This window comes from Gymnodraco acuticeps, unplaced genomic scaffold (genome assembly GCF_902827175.1).
Source record: "Gymnodraco acuticeps unplaced genomic scaffold, fGymAcu1.1, whole genome shotgun sequence".
NCBI classification, from domain to species: Eukaryota; Metazoa; Chordata; class Actinopteri; order Perciformes; family Bathydraconidae; genus Gymnodraco; species Gymnodraco acuticeps.
The window spans coordinates 1,094,716-1,116,907 of record NW_022989835.1 but is presented as its reverse complement, the minus strand read 5'-3'; the positions used below and the strand labels follow the sequence as shown (position 1 = coordinate 1,116,907).

Here is a 22,192-nt window from a genome sequence, read left to right as displayed (position 1 = left end):
TTACTGACAATGTTAGATTACACATTCACATCTGACTGAAGATTAGCCCCATTTATTTGTGACGTTGCAAACTCTGCGGTACAAGGCACAAGTGATGTGAAGCTCATAAAGCGAGGCAAATAGAAATAATCAGCGGATGGAGTGTAGATGTGGAAATAGATGCATCCGATCAGCTGACTGTGTTTTCACAATAAAAGTAGTTTCTTAGTGAATGTCCTTTACTGGTCTTAAAATCTCATAACATCAGCTTTTAATGTTCCTCTTGGATGTTCTTCTTGACCCTCAGAGAAGGAGAAAATGTCGTGTCTTTCAGGCATGTCCTTTCCTAACAAATATTACAGGAAACATAAAACATATTATTGCAGAACAAGTGTGTTATTTATGAAAGAGGTGTGTTTGTGTGTTTAGGGGCTGGAGATATAATTATTTTGTAATTGTAATGTTTTTTATTTTATTTAAACAGAGCTACAAAGACAATCAGATTATGAATGAACAGTATGAAGTTCATCAACGTTGAAATATATGTTATTATCAAAATAATATTTAACGGTTATCAAAACGTAGTGCAACTGTAGAAGCTTGCTCTGTTGTCTCACTGAAAGAATAACTTTTACCACGTTTTCTACAGACAATATTGAGAGATAAATAGTAGCAGTTCTCACTGTGTTAAATATATTTGCCTTCAATACATTAAATTAGAAAGCTGACAGTCATATTGCTAAATATCTAAAATGTAACTTGTTGCATGGAAAAAACCCTCAACTTAACTGATGTGTAGGTGATCTAGTATGTAGTATTGTTTCATGGAATATCAGTGTATTAAAGTCAATACTTCATTCATTTAAACCAGGGGTGGGGAACCTCCAGCCCGCGAGACAATTTGGTACGGCCCTCGAGGTAATTTATAAACACACGCAAAAAAGAAAAAAATGTAAGAAATCTAGACCGCAAAATAATTAAACAAGCGAGTGCCTGTTTTTCCTGGCCAAGGTCAGGGTCCTTGAACACAACACGAGCCTAACGTGTCATCACGTGGTATATGTCTCGTCTGACAGGGGTGTAGCGGTGTAGTTCTGACGGAGAGCACCAGAACGCGGCTCCGGCACTTCAAAAATTGCGAACCCATAAGGATCCGTACACATGCCGCAGTTTTTGCGTGGCTGTCTTTAGTTGAAAGCCCAGTGACGATCTGCTCATCTGTCATACTGATCATACAGTCAATGACTTTGTTGTTATTAGCATCTGGTTAGCTAGCTATGCTAACGAATATAAGAAGCTTTTTCTCCAACCAGTGAGGTAAAGGCACATCTTTATATGATCATTATAGTTATAAAAAAAATAAGAGAATAAAGTAAACTACTATATAAAATGCTATATGTACAGTTTAAAAGGGGAGTGATTTATAAAATATCCATAAAGAAAAATAAATCTGCTTGCAGTTCTGTTTCATCTGGGTGTTGAGAGATGTATCCATACAGATGGAGCGCTCCATTTCAGACGCCTACCCGTGCGGGTCCGTGATCGGCACGGGGTGGGCCCCTGCTGAAAAGGAAAACCCCCCCGCAGGACTTGAAACGCCCCCTTGATAAATACATTTAATTATAATGAAACCAGCTGCAATGGATCATGGATCCACCAGGGGGAGCCGTGATTAAAAAGCTGCCACACTGGAACTCATGTGAAATAAACAGCTGATCTACAGGTATCTGATATAGCGGATATTTGTTAAGATCCATATGTCACGGATAGGATCATATTCTGTGCTAAATAAGAGACATGTAATCATTTACTAAACATCCCCATGTTTTTATTTAACAAAATAATGTTGAATTCACGTTGGCGTAAGTACAAAACCATCGCTATGTTTTTAGATCAGGAAATGCATCCAGGCTCAAACAAACGATTTTCAATCATCATCCTCACGATCATTTAATGTATCATATGTTCGCGAGTTGAAATTAATGCACTAATACATGTAGTTTAATCCACGTGAGTTTACAACAACAAAAATAATCGCTTTGTTTTTATATCACATCCGACCGGAGGAAAATGCAGCACGGGTCTCACTACCGATCATCCTAATCCCACGGGCAAACAATAATATGTACAGTGTTAATAGTTTACTGTATTATTAGTGTCTAATATTACTGGGGATTTCGGAATGGTAGCCTACTGGATTTTGATTTATTGTATCGGCTTCACATCGCAATATATTCCCGAAGTCTGAAATGCAAAAATTTCCCACATTAGGGCAATTCACCCTACATTTAATCATTCATACAAAATCATATTTCGTTTCTTTTTAACGAAATAAATGTGGTTTAATCCACATAATTTACTGTGTTAATTGTTTAGTATTGTTTAACTTGAAGGTGCCTGATGTGAACATTTCCAGAAGAACTCTAGCTTGAATGGCCTTTGTATGTATACAGTAGGCCTACACATAAGCGGCGCGTGAGGCTCAGGTTTGGGAAGGCTAAATAACTTTTTTTTTCATTTTACGCTGCCCGCCTCCGGCGTCTATAGAAAAGACATCAACTCAGTGAAAGCACCGCCTGCTGACCGATCAGAGCTCAGTGTGCGGAGTTTAAATCTATCAAGTCATATTACAGGAAAAAGGAAATGCAGTTTAAACTGCGGTATGCAGAGAAGACGCCGACGTGTCGCACTTATCATTCATATCACTCTGACATCACATCATCAATCAGATCATCGATCTCACATCGATATCACAATATTTCCTTATCTGAGTGAGCTTCTCGAGCCGTATCTGGCCGTGCAACACTTAGTTACATTGTCACATATACTGTATGCAGACGTATTATTTTAAGCAACACATTTAGTTGACGAAACACTCAACTCAAATGTAATAAAGTCAGATCCCCTCGTGTTTTAGATGGGGCAGTATCATAAAACTGTTGTACGCTTTCAAACACTCGGTAGTTTATTTTTTAACGAGTTGTTCTGTATTCTCCTTGCAGGTGCAACTATGTGGCTTGTATCCTGGATTATATGTTTAAGTCATCATGGATGTTTAAAGTTCATATTTGTCTAATATTAGTTTACTTTTCATGAATGAAGTATGACGCTGCGCTGTCAGTACACTTGTCCCTGTTTGTGATTGGTCAAATGTAGCTAACCCCGCCCCTTTCACGTGAACGCGTTCTCAGCTGGAGAGAGAAACCTTGGCTTGATTTACCGAGTTGATAACCAGCGCCGTAGGACCGTTTAGCGAGATCGCGTTTGTTAGGGTTAGTTAAGATAACTCAAGCATATCCAGGATCTGTTGAACTGGCTTCGTGGTACAGGGCACAGGTGGCTGACTGGCTGCATAGCAGCGCTAATGTCAAAGACATTATATTTTTATTTTACCATGCAGTTACACAAATATTTGGGAAGGCTTAGCCTTCCCTAGCCTCCAGCACCCGCCGCCCATGGGCCTACAGTATAGCCCAACCATGTACACCTTCCTTTTTTCCCGTCCAAAGTTTGAATTGGATAAAGGTAATGTTTATCGATGGTGCTTTTATAGCCTATTGTATAATAACTGTGATTTATATTGCTTTTCAAATGCATATGGCCACCCATTTACACTCACCCGTCAAGAATATGAATAGAACTTAGTTAGATCACTTTACATTTCTGAAAATTAATTTGTAATCACACACGTCTCCCCGTCCCGAAAATGATAAATAAAATAAAAAGAGGAAACCATTTTCAAGTTCAGTTTTCAACGTTTTATTTAAAATAACTGACATAACAGACACCATACTGTAGGCCTATCTGCTGCGGAAACCAGGGGGGTATAGTACGAAGCAGGATTTTCGCTTAGCCGGCTAAATTCAGGGGAAACTCCGGCTTTCCGGTCCTACGAAGCTGGTTCTCTTTTTAGCAGGCTAGATCTCCATGGTAACTTATGCTTAGCGGCTAACCTGGTCGGGACCAGGTTAGGTTGCAGGCTAAGAGCTCAACTCAGTGAAAGCACCGCCTGCTGACCAATCAGAGCTCAGTGTGCGGAGTTTAAAGCGATCAAGTCATATTACAGGAGAAAGGAAATACAGAAAAACTGCCATTGCAGGAAAGACGGCCGGCAAAAATCACCGACTGTGTGAACGTGAACATTAATAGAATATCACCTCCCATCTTCAGAGCAATCTGACTATTATAACATGAGCGTTAAGAAAGCTTACTTAAATATCTGCCACAACATAAGTACACTGAGTGCAGACGATGTGTCCCATTATCATTCATATCACATCATATCACATCATAATGTATCATATATCTCCTTATCTGAGTCAGCTTCTTGAGCCGTATCTGGCCGTGCAACACTCAGTGTCACATACTGTATGCAGAAGTATTATTTTAAGCAACACATTAAGTTGACGAAACACTCGAGACAAATGTAATTAAAGTCAGATCGTGTTTTAGACGGGGCAGTGATATCATAAACCTGTTAATGTACGCATTCAAACACTTTTTCTTTTGCCAGCTGTATTCACCTTGCAGGTGCAGCTATGTGGCTTTTATCCTGGATAAAGTGTTTAAGACATGGATGTTTAAAGTTTAACTTCTTCATATTTGACTATAGTATTAAAGTTCTCTTTTCATTCAAGAAGTATGACGCTGCGCTGTCAGTGCGCTTCTCCATGTTTGTGATTGGTCGAATGCTCCAAATACCACCCCTTTCATGTGAACGCGCACCTAACTAGATAGGACACGGCTGGCTTGAGCGATCCACTTGATAACCAGCGTCGTAGTACAGTTTAGCGAGAGCGCGTATGTTTTGGATTAGGCCAACCGGATAACTCAAACATATCCAGGTTAGGTTGAACCAGCTTCGTAGTATAGGCCCCAGGACGAGCTATTTCGGGATCTGTTTTTGTGGGGCTCCTCAGTCTCTCATTTACCCGGCTCCTGATTAGGACACATCCTGGGGATTGTGTTTACAAACATTGACCAGACCGTTCACCAGCCCCCACCCCCCATGTTGCCTATGCCAGTGGTTCCCAAACTTTTTGTGCCCAAGGCACACCAAAGGACAAGTAAAAATCTCAAGGCACACCTATAGCTCTTATAACACGTGTTATCACTCATATTAGGGCTGTGCGAATATGGCAAAAATCATAATCACGATTATTTGGGTCAATAATTGATATCACGATTATTTTGACGATTATTCATTGAACTTTAAAACAAATAACATTTTACCAATAAACAAGATCAACAAATATGTTGGAGCGCACTTCCAAAACCATATATTATTAATATGATAAATAAAAATAAATTAGACCAAAATAAATTAAATCAAATATGATGCAGTGCACTGTCACAACCTACTGAAAACTATTTAACATATAGCCAACATTTTGGTAAAACATATTCAACATATTCCACTCAGTTAAACGTTGAAGGCTGGCCAACCGTCATGGTCCAGAAGTAACAGGAAATAAATGTTGAACTACAATTTAAGACCAAATAAAAATGTTTAGGCCACCATGGCAAATGCTGGTAGGACTGCTCATGTCATCTCTTAAAGATTTTTTGCAAGAAACACCAGCCTGTTTACATGGTCTGGTTTCAGAGATGAGCGCAGGCAGGTGACGATATTGCCACCTGTACTGAAGACCCTCAGCCACGCCCCGACACATGGGGTGACGCCGGCCAATCACAAAGCTTTGATGGGTTCAAGTGCATTATTCTGGCACAGGAAGATTATGTTACGGGACATTAGTGCTGTAGCGACGCGTCGACGTCGTCGACTTCAAAATATCGTCGACGACATATTTCCGCGTCGACGCGTCGCCACCATAGACTGTATGACGCCACACACACGTGGGTCACCCAAAGCAACAAGCAGTTCGCAATCACACTTCTAACACAATGGAGACTGAAACGGCTACCAACTCCTCCTCACAGGATTGCGCACGAAGCCCTCAAACGAAAACATCTCGCCCCAGGTCTTCAAAAGCATGGGAATATTTTAAAGTTAGTCCAAAACGCAAAGATATTTATTAGGGCCGGGACTCGATTAAAAAAATTAATCAAATTAATTAGAGGCTTTGTAATTAATTAATCGAAATTAATCGCATTTTTAATCGCATATACATATTTGACATAAGAACAGTGAGAAGCAATTTTTTTTCACATGGATTTTAGTATACCATTAGGCGCATTCACACCGCATTACTTTTCCCACAAAGGTTCATGAGAACTTAGTTCATGAGAACTCTTTGAACCTGGGGGTGGATTAGGCAAATGAAGCCGCTGACGTCACTTCTTCTTCTTCTGCTTTGGGTTTACTGGCAGGCCGCAAACCACTTCACGGCGTATACTGCCGCCCAAAGTCCCCGGCCGGAAGTCCCCGGAGTTGGGGACTGGCTTCAGTAGAAGCTGCTGGGACTCCCAGCAGCCTTCCGAGTAAATCGCCAGAACGCCGACACCTCCTCATCTCCACCGCTCCCATGTTTTATTTTGTGTTGCCATAAGTTAGTCTCTCTGCGTTTCTGCGCTGGGCTAATGCTAATAATGCTAATGCGAGGATAATAAAATGGCGGCTTCACAAAACTTTTTGGGAGTTTTACGGGGCGTGGTTTGCAATCCGCCCAGCCAATCAGAAATATAGCTCTTTTCTCACAAGAGAGCCGCACGAAAGTCCCTGCTCTCTAGCAGGGACTTTCGTGGGGGTAAAAAGGTTCTCATTAACTAATTTTAGTACCGGCTCTTTTTGGTGTGAACGCGATAAAAGAGGCTAACGTCCATGCTAGCTTCCACGCTAGCTGCTATATGTTTTGCATTGAGGTGATACTTGAGGCTTGAGGTGTTGCGGTGATATGCGAATTCCTTTTTGCATAATTTGCACACAACCGTGCTCTTATCGACGCTTCCATCCGTCCGTTTTTTAAAACAACATTTCCCACTGTTGTTCACTGTGGTTTGTTGTTGTCTGAAGTCATGAACGTTAGTTGGTGCTCCAGTATAATCGGTACGCCTGAAACTCATCCAGTGAGAAACGTTCCGCGGTGCAAAAATAACTGCGATTAAAATGCGTTAATTTTTTTAACGCGTTAATTTTTGTGTAATTAATTAATCTTAATTAACGCGTTAAAGTCCCGGCCCTAATATTTATATATTTATATCTCACTGAGACTGCTGCTTGACCGGAAGCAGCAGCTAGCTGTGGTGGCAACCATTAGCAGCTAGCATTTGCTCTCCGATTTAAAATGGAATTATGGATTATAAATTCAATAATTTGTTTATACATAGACGTTAAAAACCTATGGATTAACCGATTCAGCCGCGTTTTTTCTCATTTTAATGCCATTGAACACGTATTTTGATCAGATTGACAGCTACGGTGGTGAGACGATCTCCCTAGAAGCTCTGTGAAGGTACGTGTTGTGATGACTGTATTTGCATCCCCTGTCGCGAGTCCGGATCACTCAGTGATGATACTATGTACCTACATAATCTGTGGAGTCTCAGCTTTAATCGGATATATTGTATGTGCAGCTACGATAAGTAATAAGGGTACTTTTATCTTGAGTTCTGTGCCAATGTCCGTTAGCATTTTTCGCTCAGGGGTCATTTAGATGCTTCTTATGAGACTTGTGTTTTGTTTTGGTAAACATGGTTTGTATCGTCAGTTAGCTGAGATTATTTCCGTTAATCTGGTATAACACATTAATAGGTTCTTAAATATTAAGATCCCCTGAGACACTGTATCGTGAAAAAAAAAAGTTTTACATTACGTTTTTTTTACATTACGTTTTTTAATAATTGAACAACAGAAAAATAATCGTTCGATTAGTCGACTAATCGATCAAATAATCGCCCGATTAATCGTTTTCAAAATAATCGTTTCCCCCCAGCACTACGGGACATAAAACAGAATATTGTTGTTCTATTTTTAGACACATCTCGCGATCGACTGGTTGGGCACCCCTGGGCTAGACCATAGGTCTGTTGTGGTAGCAAAGTAGTCAGCTGAAGCCACATCTCTCTCAACTTCCCCACGGCATTTGTCATATAGTGCAGGCAGCGCAGACCTGCTGAAATAATACCGAGACGGCATCGCGTAACGCTTGTCCAACGTGTTGACAAGTTGCTTAAAGCCCAGGTTGCTAACAGTGCTAACTGGGCACATATCTTTAGCGATGTGAAATGTAATGGCACCTGTAATATCTCTGTGTCTCTGCGAGCTCGTCGCGTAGGCCGTTGCTCTGTACAATGCGTCCTGAATCGATGACTGTGATGATGTGGTGGATGAAGTCGAGCGGGCATCTGCTTTTTGTTGTATTACTGCCCAGTCGTATTGCACTTTGTGGTTGTATTTCAGATGATTAAAGAGATTGGTTGTGTTAGCGTGTGGTGCCAACACAACCTGGTAACAAATCCTGCACTGTACTTTATTTTGCTCCACGTCGGACTCCTGAAAGCCAAAGTACTTGCAAATAGTGGAAATAGTTTGACCCTTCTTTTTAACGAGTTGCTGCTCTTGTTCTGACATCTTCACTTGCGCTGAACACTCACAACACATGTCACTCCCACGTGGCCGAGTGGGCTTTTAGGGAGGGGCGAAAGCGCACCCAGCAAAATAATCGTATTTTGTCAATTATGCTGTTTTCATAATCGTCGCAAGCCATAATCGTAATCGCGATTAAAATACGATTAATTGCACAGCCCTAACTCATATCATGTAAAATATCTGTAAATGTGCATAATTATTTACTAATGCCAAATAAAATGTGACAAAGACAACTATATTACTCATGAAATATTTATTAACGAAATATTTCAGAAATTAATTTGAAACTTTATCAAATTAGGCTTCATCAAAGCAGCAACACACTCATTTAAACCAGACAGGTCACAAAATAAAAAATGAGGCAAAGGAAACTCAGCATAAATTCAGCACAGAGAACTGTCAATGCAAGGAAGCTGCATTGCCCATGCATGGTCCTGAACTACAAATTATAAATGTAACATTTCAGCAATCAGCATTGAAACATGTGCTATTGTAAATATTTTTGCCGACTTACAAATTAGTGAGATATATGTGCATGTCGGGGCGCGCAGATTTGTTTAATCCTTGGTGGCACTGAGGAGAGGGCCACTCGTAAGTCCTGTTCAACAGAGAGCCGTGACCTCCTGTTGTTCTTCATGTAAACCAGAACGCCAACTCCAGAGATGGGGTCGTTACTAAAAAAATGTAATATATTACATATTACTTTAAAACAAAGTAATATATTAAACTACTTCGTTACTATCTACATAAAGTAACTCGTTACTTTACTCGCCGAGCACGTACGAACTGCGCATGCGTGAGTGGCAATAACTTTCCTTACCATCAGGCGGCGGTAGTGTGTATTTGTCATTCAAAACAGGCAACAACCGGAAGACAGAGAAGAAGGTATACGTGATATAAACAAACAACAAATAGCGTGTGCGTTAGCTTCACCTTAGCATGTGTTCTTTGCAGGAGCTTGTTGAGGTTTGACTGGTGTTTACAGCAGTGGATAACAGCTTCTGGCCTGGACACAGTTTGCACCTCACCGTCACATTCCTGTCTATTTTTCGGACGAACTCAAAATAATGGGCAGACCTCCACCCCTCGAAAGTTATCGCTGACTCAGCCATGTTTATGCAGCACTGCAGGTGGAGATGTGGACGCGCAAGTCGCGCAGATTACTTACATATAAACCTACAAAGTACTGATATAGTAAATTAAAAATTAAATAATTAATTTTGTGTAGTTGTATATTGCAATAATAATGTATGGTTGTCACAAAATCCCACGGCACACCCGGACTTGCCTCACGGCACACCAGTGTGCCGCGGCACACCGTTTGGGAACCACTGGCCTATGCTGTCCTGTGTTGCGAACTCTTTGTTTAAAACGAATTGGCCATCGGAATGTGTGGAGGAATTCTCCCAAGGGTCACATTCCACAGCTCTCCCCCCCCCACACTCCTGTGATCTCCCATCCCCCAGTCTGTAGGTTTGTGTTTGCATATTTATATCCCGTAATTCATACTGGTCCTCTCACGCACATACATTCTCCTTACAGTATACATACATAGGCTATATGACGCCGTGTATCTACGGACCATTTGTTTTTCTTTATTAAAAAAGTAAACGGAAGAGCGTCTGAGAGGCGTTTTTGCCCTTTTGCTTGTTACCTTACTAAATGGTCTAATGGTCAGTGGAGCGAGGCCCGCGAAACTCGCGGAAGTGATTTCAAAACAAAAAGCACTCGTTTGCTTGGAACAAAGAAAACGGCCAAGACACACATTGAGTCCAGAAAATGAATGTTATTAAGGGCTGTAAATATAATAAGCCTGTGTCTAAAATTGACAACAGGCTTATTATATTTACAGCCCTTAAGATACACTTTTGTGTTTAACAGCTGACCACTACCATGACATACTTTGTTTTAGTAGATTTCGCATGAGAGCAAAATGTATAAATATGAGCATTAAATGATATGAATATGAGAACAAAATGCATGAATGTGTGAGTGACAATATATGAATGTGTGCATTGAAATATGATAATATGAGAGCAAAATGTATGAATGTGTGAGTGTAAATATATACGTGTGTGAGAGTGAAAATGTATGTATGTAAAAGGAGAATATATGTGTGTAAGAGTGAAAATATGCTGCATTTTGAATGTCCGATAGTCCACCATTTGCACCGGAAATATCAAACATTTAATAAAAGTGAAAAACAATGAACAAGACTTAACGTATTCATCATAATTAATTATATTTATTTCGTTTGGATGTAGGATGTTTGACTTTGTTTAGAGCAGTGATCTTCTACTATATGAACATTTTGGACCCAAAATTTAAAAAAAAAAACGTAAAAACAGATTTTGAAAATGATATTATTTTTCATATGTAACACAAACATACACAACGAAACCATTTAAAAGCTGGAAATATATACATGGGATGTTACTATGATAATGTGAAAGTTTGATTGAGGTAGCATGGGATTTCATTCTGATAAGGCAAAAGTGTTATTATAAATATAATACAAATATATATATACACATTATGTACAAAAATCAGTTTTTTCTGTCTTTATCTGTGCCGCGCTTCAAAGCGCTTTCTGTCAATACGACAGAGGGCAACATCACAGGTTCCTCCTCCTCCATGTCAAAAAACAAGCTTAAAGCTTGACTCACGTTCAGAGTTCTCTCTTCGTCTCATTTCGTATCACTCCGTTTACCTGATTACCTCACCCCCTCCCTGGTAAATACATCCTGTTGAGCAGAATCTACAGTTTCCAGTATTTTCCGTTTCGTAAAATTATCATATACGGCGAAGATATTAAAATATGTGCTTCCATTATTCATACTTCTGAAATATATCTGTATTAACTTTATATCATCGTATGTCCGTGTTTATTTTTGTCTGTTTATTGGGTCTTTTTACATGAAACAAAGACTGGCATATAGTTTCAAGCCAGTACTTTCGACAGAAATACACATATACATCCTGTTGAGCAGGATCTACAGTTTCCAGTATTTTCCGTTTCGTAAAATGATCAAATGCGGCGAATATATTCAAATATGTGCTTCCATTTTTCATACTTTTGAAATGTATTAACTTTATATCATCGTCTCTCCGTGTTTACTGGGTCTTTTTGCATGAAACAAAGACTGGGATATAGTTTCAAGCCAGTACTTTCGACAGAAACACACGGCAATGTTGTCCGGACTGTTGTTATTATGTGGCACATGTGATCTGATCACGCCGGCGTGACGGTTGACTCCAAAGGGTTAATATTAAATACATATAAGTATTTTTACAACTTGTATTTAGAAATACTCTGTTGTAATTATTGATGCATAAATGTGTTCATCCATTCAATGTGGCATCTGCAATAATGGGGTTAATGTATGATATTACTTAATAATACAATACATTATAATATATGATAATTATATTTTAGTTTTACTCATTTCTTATTTCATAGTTTCTCATTATTATTATTTGTATCGCTTATTTTTGATTTTATTAATCTGTGTGAATCTGTGCTGTCCTGTTTTTCACTCTCACCCTGTTGCTGTTTGAACTACTGAATTTCCCCACGGGATTAATAAAGGTCCATCTTATCTTATCTTAATGTATAAATTGATTTACTTCAATCTACTGTACTGTGTAAAAACACCCCAACAATATTACAAGAAATATACTGCATAAAGCAAACTATATACTTTATTTGATCTAAAATATTGATGTTTTTTCAATATAGTAGCTGTGAAAACCATACAGTAACAAATAAGTGATTAAATGCTACAGTATTCAGCAAACACAACTGCAGAGCTGCAAACATTGCAAACAGTTGTCTTTGTGTATTTTGTGAATGAAGCGCCATCTCATGGTTAAATCCTGTAATTGAACAAATGGGGAAATTGGGCAACGCCCTCTAGCAATTTGGCAACACCCCCAGCCGCTGGCATCCGCTGGGCTTTTGACTGGGACACACCCATCTGAGTCTGATCTGGAGTGCTACATCTGTAGATCTCTTAATGTTGCTCTCAAAGTGCACCAGATTGATGCTTTTAACTTCAACATTTAAAAAAAAAACCTTCCGGCCCCCCTAGAGGAGGTTAGGTCTCCCACCACTTAAATCATTTCCACATGGATATGAAACTAAATACATTTGCACACATCTTGTGTCCATATCTTTCTGTTTTGGTGGTCATGCCACAACCATGCACGTGCATGCATACGCAAGTCATGGTAAGATAACTGGATTAAGAGGTGGCTTTTTCTTTGCACAGCATGAAAGAAAGGCAAAATGAATGGGCTGTGATTTTAGTTATTTAAGCAGAGGTCAATAATTTGTACGGCCCTCGGAGGATGTTGAAAAAATTGAAATGGCCCTTGAGAGGAAAAAGGTTCCCCACCCCTGATTTAAACCAATATCTTTCTTGATTCTTTGTACAGTAAAAATAGAGTCTTTGTACCTGTGCTGAAGTTCACTGCTGTGAGGAGTCCAGTTCTGCCTCTCACTCTCTGGTCCAGCCTGTCTGCATCACCTGGACAAACAGATATATATGTAAAGTACCATGTGTACAAACAAAATAACTGATTATCTTCTGTTGAACATGTTGGATTGTGTATTGTCCGAGTCAGGGTCCTTTTTATTTTACTGTAACTTTGGAAGTTGTGTTACCAATGCTTACTGTTTATTTGATACCCATTTGGTAATGCAATTAATAAAAACAACAAGGTTTGGGTTCGTTCTTCAGATGACTGTGACGTTAACGTGTAAGCTCGATAATGAACTCCAGCTCAACCAACCATATTGTAATATCTAACTAATCATCTTGAAATATGACATTAATAATTGTAATATACACACATCTTATTGTGAGGTTGATTTCACATACACTACTTCGACGTTAGCTTGTCTACATACTTGAGCATAGCCAATTTAAATTAACCTTAGCGATGCATACAGTTCCTACCTACATAATACAATATCTCTCTAAGTTACAAGGATGACCTTATTTTATCAACCTCAAACAGAAGCCGTTTGTTCTACAGTATTATCCCACTTAACGCTTAACACTTGTCTATTTCGTTTTAACCTTTATATACAGTCAATGATTTTAACTTGGAGGCTACGATTAGCATCGTTAGCACCAATGTAGCTACCACTCGCTTACACACTAAACCAAGCCTTAACATTCATTACGTAGCCGATTAAAATCATTAACACATAAATAAGTACTCGATTTTCACTTACCGCAAAACCGCATGCATGCACCGTCTGTTTTAACCGCAGAGCGAGTCACAATAGTCCGATATATAAGCATGAAGAACAAACAACCACGGCCGGCTTCAAGTTGTGTTCCCTGGATGAGCTGAGCAGGCAGAGTCCCTGTAGCTAGCTTCACGGAGCTGCTAGCAGAGAGACAAGAAGCTAACAGCGGCAGGCACTTGACAGAGCCGTCACTCAATGTGACCACGCCCTAATTTATGCAAAAACTTTAAGACCTAATATAAATAAAAGGGTCGTGTTAGAATACAATTCACTCACAGATCCATAATCATGAAGGTGGACCCTAACTATGTTCATAATAATATTTATTGCATCCATGGGTAGAAACATGTTTTTTTCTGCTGTAAAGTTGGGCATTTTAACATGGGGGTCTATGGAAATTGCTCCTTTCTGCAACCAGTCCCTATCGGCCAATATATGAACTGCAGTGTGTGGCACTTCCGTATTGGCGTCCCGGTGTTGTGTCACATTATGCCTCCCCGTCATGAAATGCTCCCCTTGTCACGGGAACGCGCATTTCTAAATGACACGTGTACACCTCTAAATGACACGTTAACACCATAGGTTTACACCTTAAAACGATGTTTAAAACGAAAAGTAAACGTTCAGGGTTTTTATTAATGGTAATTTTCAGACTGTGAGTTGTTTAGTGGTAGCTCATAGTCTTGATTCTTCTGGTTTAACTTTTCGCTCCGTATTTGAGGTGTCGAAATTCATTCGTCACTTCCTTTTCAGTTTTTGTTTTTTTTAATCTTTTTTTTTATCATTATTGTTACGTCCTGTCTGTATAAACGTGCTTTAAAATGTATTGTTTAATTTTACATAGTTGTCATCTAATAATCAAAATATATGTTTGCAAATGTTACATAGTCTTTGTCAGCATATTATTATATACGCTATGCGTACAAAATAAAAGTGTGACATTCATGAAACTTGCTCCATTTATTGGTACCAGTCCTAAAACCATACCCTGAAAAATGCTTGAGGGTGGGATTCATAGAAACCTCTTTTTGGGGGGGGGGGGCATTTTATGACAGGCCTGTCCATCACAATATGCCCCCCCTTGCTATCTTACAAAATAAAAGTGTGACATTCATGAAACTTGCTCCATTTATTGGTACCAGTCCTAGAACCATACCCTGAAAAATGCTTGAGGGTGGGATTCATAGAAACCTCTTTTTGGGTGGGGGGGCATTTTATGACAGGCCTGTCCATCACAATATGCCCCCCCTTGCTATCTTACAAAATAAAAGTGTGACATTCATGAAACTTGCTCCATTTATTAATTCAGTGACGTTACAACAATGTAGTTGATAGTATTACAGTAAACATGCCTCTTTTTAATACAATGTGATCATTTTTCTCAAAGGTGATCAATGCCTACCTTACACTCATTGTAAGAAAATGCAACCAGCTCAATGACGGTCAAGCAGCTGTTATTGCCAGCTACACTATGACCGCCATCTGGAAACACAAATTTGGAAGAATCCAGGTATGTACATGATTGGAATGACTTTGCATTTGTAAATGTTGCAAATGTGCATTTTTCAACAGGAATGTAATACTTTTGCAACTACTCTCAGGTTGATCCAATGGCACACACAGTCATCGTGGGAATTGTGAACGAGAACCATCACTGGATGTTGGTGGTGAGAATAGGAGCATATTTTAAGCTCCAATCTGTATCTATAGTGCTGTATACACCATATATAATTAGTAATTTGCAAGATAACCGGGCCACACATACATGCTGTCACTTATTATTGATAACATCTAAACAATACCCTACATCGTACCTGCGTAATGTATGGTTCCTGCCTAATGCATGTTGTGTTTCCATGTGAATAATAAAAGGTAATGTACCCCCATGAGAAGAAAACCCTCTTCTTGGATCCACTTGGAGAAGGGAAAGGCAAAATGAGGGTGTGCCTACAGTCTACAAGGTACATTTGACACAGTGTACTAGTTCCGGTGTTGTATGAGTTTTTTGACAATGATGTGCTGCATCTTGACACATGTACTATCTACATACTGTGAGCCTTTATGAGGATGAAAGGCTGCAAGGTGTCAAGGTGGACATGCAGTACCCTCCCCCATAATCGCCAACAAGACAGCACATCCTGTGGTGTCCTGGCCTTAAAAGTGAGTGTGAAATGCATTTAGCCAAACATTACTCTCAAACTCAAATTCAGTAGCAATTAGACTGAATATCTTGACTTGCTTTTATACATCTTGATCAAAGATGTATTGAATTGTGTCAAACTATACATATACAAAATGTCATTCTTGAAATCTGTTGGGTCATTTGTCTGTATTCCATTTGAGGGTCAAATCATAGACCATGCAGTCCATATACTAATCAAGGTTCTCTTCAGTTTGCAGAGAAGATTTTACTGGGGGAGGCAATTGAGTTTGAAACCTCACAGAAGGCAGTGCACGAGCTGAGGCTGGACATTGCTACTTCTCTCCTCAGAGAATCTGGTTTGTTACCTTTTCTCAACATTGTCAATGACTTCATGTAGTTACTTTTATTAATTGTATCTCATAAGTATGCATCAATAACCTAGTATATTAATAATGTGCCATGCAAATTGTTGTATTGTATCACTGCTTGGACCATTTGTACTGTTGACCAGGGACATTAACAGGGTTTTAAAAGCAACACAGTGGCTTAAGTATAGATTAGGGTAAATAGTCACTACATACAGTATATTGTGTATCTCAACTCCAAACAGATAACATATGAAGCATCGCAGGCAGGCATCTTCAACTGCAATTTCATATAGGCTACCAGACCCGGCGCCAGAACAAATCTAAAGGGAGGGCATATGATTTTCATGGGAGGGCACACAAAACCGTCACGTGCTGCGGGTCTGCGGCACAATATATATCAAACAGCAAGGCCAACAGGATTGCGTAAAGACGCACACTTATCGCAAACATACACAAATAAAGGGCAACATAGAAACCACTTTTGAAACATTGTGTGCGTGGCAGCACAAACACTGGTAAATCACGAGCAAGGCACACTGGTTACGGATGGCAGCTTCCTCATCGCTGCACTCGGAGAGAAATAGTAGAGACGGAGACGATGAACTGTTTAGCCCGCCTTGGGCATGGTTTATGTTCCGATGCACTACACTCGGACATGCTGTGGAGTGAATCGAGTCACCTCTGAGAGGGAGTTGGTTGACAGCTAAAAAAGCTATAATATCAACGACAGCTGACACGTAATAACGGCTCCGTGCCAGCTGATCTGCACCAAAGTACTCATTTCCTTATTTGTTTCCCTCGCGTATCTCTCTCTCTATCTCCACAAACTCTCACATGAAATGTGTTCTTTTGATGCTGCATGCATTAGCAGTCCTTTATCAGTCTTTAATGCGTGTTTTCAGTCGCAAAAACCTTTGACAGTAAAAGCCACATCAGATGAAGACGTATTCACTTTAAACTGTCTACAGGGGAAACAAAAGGCTGCGTCTGCTTTTAACAAATCTTCAAGCCATGGTCTGTTGTGTACCATGCAGCGGCAAAAGTGCGTTTCTTTCCTGAAAACAATCTCCCTGGATAACGATCCAGCTTCACCTGCTTGGGTTTATTAACCCCAAGATCATCGCTAACTCAGCCCCGGGGTTTGCCGAGGTCAAGCTTGTGACTAAGGCGTGCTGCTGCAACGGCAGGTGCAGGGTCGCCAGCAGCACCATCGGCTGCAGTTCTTTCATTGCCATTTCGTTTTAATAAATCCTTAGACCTTTTAAGCCAATTTGTTATGTCCATTTTGTAATTCAAACAGAAATTGGAGTCTACAGAATGCACAATAAACAAATCCAGAATAGGCGGCAGAGTGTGACGCTGTGATTGGTCTAAATGGGGACGAATCACAAATCACAACAGACACATGCATTTATTTGACGTAGCCTGCGATTATTTATTTTTGTTCTGACATCACATACATCGTAGCATAAAAGTTCACAGTTTATTTCTAATTAAAAAAATAAAATATATATTTATTTTTATTTTTATAAATAATAAAAAACGTGTTTATTGGGGGAGGGCAGGAATGTCAAATGGGAGGGCCTGGCCCTCCCTGGCCCTCCCACGGCGCCGGGCATGTAGGCTACACACGTCACACTCTAACACACCCTTTCAATTCTGCGGTTTATTTAAGATGTGAGATTTCCCCATCTTCCTCCTTTCAATGTGCTCATTGGTGTGTATTACTTTTAACTGATATCCTCAGTTCATTTTTACCTTGAACTTATTATAATCAAAGCTGTAAAGCTAATACATGTGATGAACAACAAAAGAACCATGAGAACCAAACTTAAATTGATGCGTACAGTGTGAAAGAAGTTTTCGGATGTTTTGTAATGACATTGTGCAGGTTCCCATTCTACAGAGGGTAAGGAGAGAGTGAAAGAAGGAGCAGATGGCTCCTCTGTGCTCAGATTTAATAATTTAGAAAATCTATGTGTTTGTGTGTGTTTTGCCTTTTCTTCACACAAAATAATAAAAGACCACAACAAATGTGTCCTTATATAATTGACCTTTTAGTCAAAAATTGGAATGGGTCACCTTGACCCCAAATCTGCAATGTGGTTTATCTGAAGATATTGATTACGTTTTGTCTCAACAGATGATCTAAGCAGGCTTTTCTTTTACTGCGGGATGGAGGAGCAGGATGAAAAACATTGGGTAATTTCCTATTGCACATTACAAATAAAGAAAATTAGCAGAAATATGTTTCCTCCAAATCTGAGGCCATGGTTCTCAGCAGGAAACCGATGGACTGTCCACTTCAAGTAGGGAATGAGTCCTTACCCCAAGTGAAGGAGTTCAAGTATCTCGGGGTCTTGTTCTCGAGTGAGGGAACAATGGAGCGTGAGATGGGCCGGAGAATCGGAGCAGCGGGAGCGGTACTGCAGTCGCTTTACCGCACCGTTGTGACGAAAAGGGAGCTGAGCCAGAAGAAAAAGCTCTCTGTCTACCGGGCCATTTTCGTTCCTACCCTCACCTATGGTCATGAAGGATGGGTCATGACCGAAAGAACGAGATCGCGGATACAAGCGGCCGAGATGGGTTTTCTCCGCAGGGTGGCTGGTGTCTCCCTTAGGGATAAGGTGAGAAGTTCGGTCATCAGGGAGGGACTCGGAGTTGAGCCCCTCCTCCTTCGCGTCGAAAGGAGCCAGTTGAGGTGGTTCGGGCACCTAGTTAGGATGCCACCTGGGCGCCTCCCTAGGGAGGTGTTCCAGGCACGTCCAGCTGGGAAGAGACCAAGGGGTAGACCTAGGACCAGGTGGAGGGATTATATCTCTTCGCTGGCCTGGGAGCGCCTTGGGATCCCCCAGTCAGAGCTGGTTGATGTCGCCAGGGAAAAGAAAGTTTGGGGCTCTCTGCTGGAACTGCTACCCCCGCGACCCGACCACGGATAAGCGGAAGAAGATGGATGGATGGATGGATGTTTCCAGACTTTATCAACATAACATTTGCGTTGGTAATTGCTACTATATTTGGCATCTTCAGCATTAACTGATAAAGGATGAATGTTTTGCTTGTTTTTCCATACATTTTTGTTGAAAATGTCTTTCTTTCTCATAACACAACATTTATGTTTTTGAAAGATTTCAATAATTTAAGGAATGGTTAGAATGTTAGTAGGAAATACATTAGAGATATTCTATTATCATAAAAAAATCCCATAATGCATACCTTACATAACAAGTATTTATTGTTTTCTCAGATTTGCTGTGACATTTGTCAGCAGTGGTACCACCACCAATGTGTACAAAGGCCTCCAGTGGATCAACCGTACTTGTGCCCTGGATGCACATAATGCCCCGAAGGAACCATCATTAACTGTCCACTGTCATTTCAACCAATGCAACTATTGTTTGGCCTGTCATAAAATGCACCCCACCCCAAAAGATGTTTCTATGAATCCCACCGTCAAGCATTTTTCAGGGTATGGTTCTAGGACTGGTACCAATAAATGGAGCAAGTTTCATGAATGTCACACTTTTATTTTGTATGCATAGCGTATATAATAATATGCTGACAAAGACTATGTAACATTTGTAAACATATATTTTGATTATTAGATGACAACTATGTAAAATTAAACAATACATTTTAAAGCACGTTTATACAGACAGGACGTAACAATAATGATAAAAAAAACAAAAACTGAAAAGGAAGTGACGAATGAATTTCGACACCTCAAATACGGAGCGAAAAGTTAAACCAGAAGAATCAAAACTATGAGCTACCACTAAACAACTCACAGTCTGAAAATTACCATTAATAAAAACCCTGAACGTTTACTTTTCGTTTTAAACATCGTTTTAAGGTGTAAACCTATGGTGTAAACGTGTCATTTGGAAATGCGCGTTCCCGTGACAAGGGGGGCATTTCATGACGGGGAGGCATAATGTGACAGAACACCGGCCCAAATGAACCAAGCGGCTAGGGTTAGATTCAACCGGACTATAAAAGGCTGGTGTGAATGCGCCGTTATCTCAGTGGGTCTCAAACGGTTTGGTCACAAATTACTCAAAAGATTATTTCCGCGGCACACCTTAATATGATCATTATAGTCTATATGGCAGTAAAACAAGAATAGAGTTTAAAAGGGGAGTGATTTGTAAAATATCCATAAAGAAAAATCTGTTTACAGTTTCAAATGGGTGTTGAGAGATGTATCCATAGATCTCTTAATGTTGCTCTCAAAGTGCACCAGATTGATGCTTATAACTTCAATATTTTAAAAAAAAATCTTCCCGGTGGAGCATCCCCCCGGACCGCCCCCGACTCTTAAAAAAATAACACTTTACCCCTGCCTATATGCCATGAGCTGATTATCGAGCCTTCATTGTAACAGTCGCGGGTGTACTGTGTGTGCGTGTGGGGAGTGTTGCAGTAGAACATTTCACTGTAGCGCCGCGGCCGCCGCCACTGTGGGCTACGCCCCGAATGTTTTCAGGTCCAGGCGACGCCCCTGGGTGTCCTGCTATCACCCTGAAGTGAAATAAGTATTTCATTGACTTTGAATGACTCTTTGATTATGGACAGTTTCCAATAAATAATAATCAAAATATAGATGGACAATAGATCTAATTTGAGAATTTGAGAGTGTTGTGAGATGGTGTCAACATCAATTGAAATTTGTCACCCAGTGGAAATGTCAGATATGTCTTCATAACTGTATCCTTACATTTTACATTCACTCAGTTATAATGTGGTAGTTATACGTAGTTTGTTTTAAATTATTATTGATCACATTATATTACTACATCTTTCTTAATTTAAGCTCCAGTATATGAATATGTTTGGTGTGTTTTTTAGGTATATTTGTTATTGACTGAGTAAACGCTTTTATTTTGAAGGCAGTTTTTACAGGCCTCTACCGTAATGCATAGGATATTCGCACACCGCAATACAACGTGCGGGCTGGCTTGACTGTTTTCCGAAGTGGGGGCTGGCTTGACCACAGTCTGTTTACCCAGCGTTTCCTGACATGAAACGTTTTATTTCACCTTGCTATGTGTTTTTAACATATATTAAAAAACGGGGACATTTCCGGGGACAGGCCAATACAAACGGGGACTGTCTGGTCACCCTAAGCTAGCATGTGCAGAGAGGCTACCTTTTTTTAACATGAGTGTGTGGGGGACGATTTCCCTTGGATTCTATTGGCTCTAACGGTCAGAAAGAGATGTCACATGTCAAAATCGAACAAGGAGGGCCAGAGATAAGGAAAATCCACCCAAATGGCCCCAGAAGCTAAATCTGTCTAAAAAGGTCAAATATCACTTGTTTTGCATCAATCTTGATACAGGGTACTTATTATATGTTGTACTTTGGATTCCTAAAGCTTTTAGTCTACTAACCCATCATCCAAGGTTAGTTTTCACTATAAGTACAAAATATTTTTTGGACGGACACTATAATTTACAGTTTTTTACCATGTTCAATCTGAATTTTCTTTAAAATAAAAAACATCTATATTGATTCTGACTTTTCTACATCCAACTCACAGGTTTATCATTACTTTGAGAAAAAAGATTATTAATTTAACCCTTTTAGAAGGGTGGTCATTTGTTCTGGGAATGTCATTTTCGAGCCTGAGACCTGAAAAACAGGCTCGGGGCCTAACAGGTTAAAGGTAAAGTCATGATCAAAGAAGATTTGCATACCGCTATAAGTTACTTCCTTCTTTCCCCATGCAGCCTGTAGTATTTGCTTCTTGGTCTCAAAGTTTAGGAAAGCAACAATAATCGGTCTGGCACGATCCTTGACTTCTCTGTACTCCCGGTGCACTCTGGTGATGTTAAAATCTCCCGGTATTTTAAGCACCTCTGTTACGTTCCCTATTAGGCTAGGGGAACTAA

The 22,192-nt window shown here is 39.9% G+C and overlaps 1 long non-coding RNA gene across 1 annotated transcript; it reads left to right on the top strand.

Moving 5' to 3' along the window:
- The first annotated feature begins 15,890 nt into the window (after positions 1-15,890).
- Positions 15,891-18,459, top strand: LOC117558630. The gene is made up of 3 exons (XR_004570851.1): positions 15,891-15,947; positions 16,217-16,286; positions 18,442-18,459. It is a non-coding gene; the product is annotated as an uncharacterized LOC117558630 (long non-coding RNA).
- Positions 18,460-22,192: the final 3,733 nt, after the last annotated feature.